Source organism: Mastomys coucha, unplaced genomic scaffold, assembly GCF_008632895.1.
Source record: "Mastomys coucha isolate ucsf_1 unplaced genomic scaffold, UCSF_Mcou_1 pScaffold23, whole genome shotgun sequence".
Classification (NCBI taxonomy): Eukaryota; Metazoa; Chordata; class Mammalia; order Rodentia; family Muridae; genus Mastomys; species Mastomys coucha.
In genome coordinates this window covers 100929040-100930645 of record NW_022196906.1, presented here as the reverse complement: position 1 = coordinate 100930645, position 1606 = coordinate 100929040, and the positions used below count along the sequence as shown (strand labels likewise).

Below are 1606 nucleotides of genomic sequence, written 5' to 3'. Positions count from 1 at the left end.
AGGATGCAAAACGTTGACATCATATTCTCAGTCTAAAATGATGCAGATCTTTGTTTTGCTTTAAGGATTAGAAATAGTTTCTCTACTACTGTGGGAAGTGTTTTAGTGTTTTGGACATACATCATTGTTAAAGTTTAGTGTATTTTGTTGACACGGTTTTGTAAAAAAAAAAAAAATCTGTTTTCAAATGAGAACGTTACTCCTTAGTTTCTGATTAAATTGTTAGGTGAAACTCCCAAAGGTTGACGATTTCCCTTAATATTCCATTTCTTTAAAAAGAATATTCAGTTTTTAAGGGACTGAGTGTTTTACTTTTAGAATGTTAGTATTTCGTGGCCAGCCACTTTACATCATTGAAAATAACCTATTGGATTTAGTTACAAATATTTAAAATGTGGAGTGTATAGGTTGCTTTATTCTTTCTTCGATTGTAATGGAAAATTTTAGAAAATTTATAGGAAATATATTGCTTAAAGGCAAATTATTATTTCAGTCAATGTAACAGTGCTATCAGTATTTCCTTCATAATTCATTAATAAAGAAACTTTGTAAACTGCAGTGGTTTTGTGAAGTGCAATTGTTTTGTAATACCATCAGTCAAGGTATGTAAAAATACTATTTATAGCAGAAGGGCCCTCTATCTCCTTCTGAAAAGTAACATTCTAAAGTTTGTAATTAGCTATGCTACAGTGAACCTGGTAAAAAAGACCCCCAAGTTCTAGAGTCTTTTGAAAAGGAATTAGGAAATGGTGCACAGGCTGGGATTCGCCCCTAGAGACTCTTTTACCTTTTCTATTTAAAGCATTCCTTGAATACTAAGTTGCTATTGTGCAATGAGGAGTTGATGGTTCTTCTGCATAACTTGCTATAGGAACTACTTAATTAGAATAACAAGCAATCAGTGTGAAAGTGGTCAGTTGTCCTGCAGTACTTTTTTTTTTCCTTTCTGGGGAGAACGCTCCAGTAATGCTGACAGTGGGGTTCAGAGTGCTGGCTTCTTTTTACTGGTGCTTTGGGAAAATTATGTAAATAATTTCCTTAATGTGTAAATGAGGGCTCATGTTAACAAATCTTACAGGGTTGTGAAAACCAAACAAGTACTAAGTAGTTTGTAAGTTAATCTCCCCATTAATACTTAGAGAGTGATAACACTTTATAACGGTGCCTTAGTTCTGAGACTGGTAACTCAAGCCGATCCGATGGAGTGAGATTAGCTTTAGAAAAACTGTTCTTGAACGTTCTGTGCCCCAGTGTGGGGGAATGGCAGGGCCTATAAGCAGGAGAGGGTGGGGTGGCAGGCATGGGGAGTGGGGAGGCAGCTGGAGTTTGTTTTTGTTGTTTTCGTTTGTTTTTTTGTTTTTTAGAGGGGAAACTGGGAAGGGAGAAATTTACATGTAAATAAAGAAAATATCTAATAAAAAAATAATAATAAAAAAAAAAAAAAAAAAAAAAAAAAAAAAAAAAAAGAAAAACTGTTCTTCCCTGTAGAGGAGCATAGCATCGAGTACAGGGTAGATCTCAAAGCCTGTTATTCTGAAGACAGTTTCTTTGTAGCTGTGATCTGGTATAATTTTGATACTTTTTTTCTTTTCTTTCTTTCTTTCTT

General features: G+C 34.2%; 1 protein-coding gene across 6 annotated transcripts in view; it reads left to right on the top strand.

Annotated features, from left to right (window-relative positions):
* The window catches only part of Dock3 (dedicator of cytokinesis 3), a 299780-nt gene that overhangs the window by 845 nt on the left and 297329 nt on the right, over positions 1 to 1606 (top strand). The window lies entirely within an intron of this gene.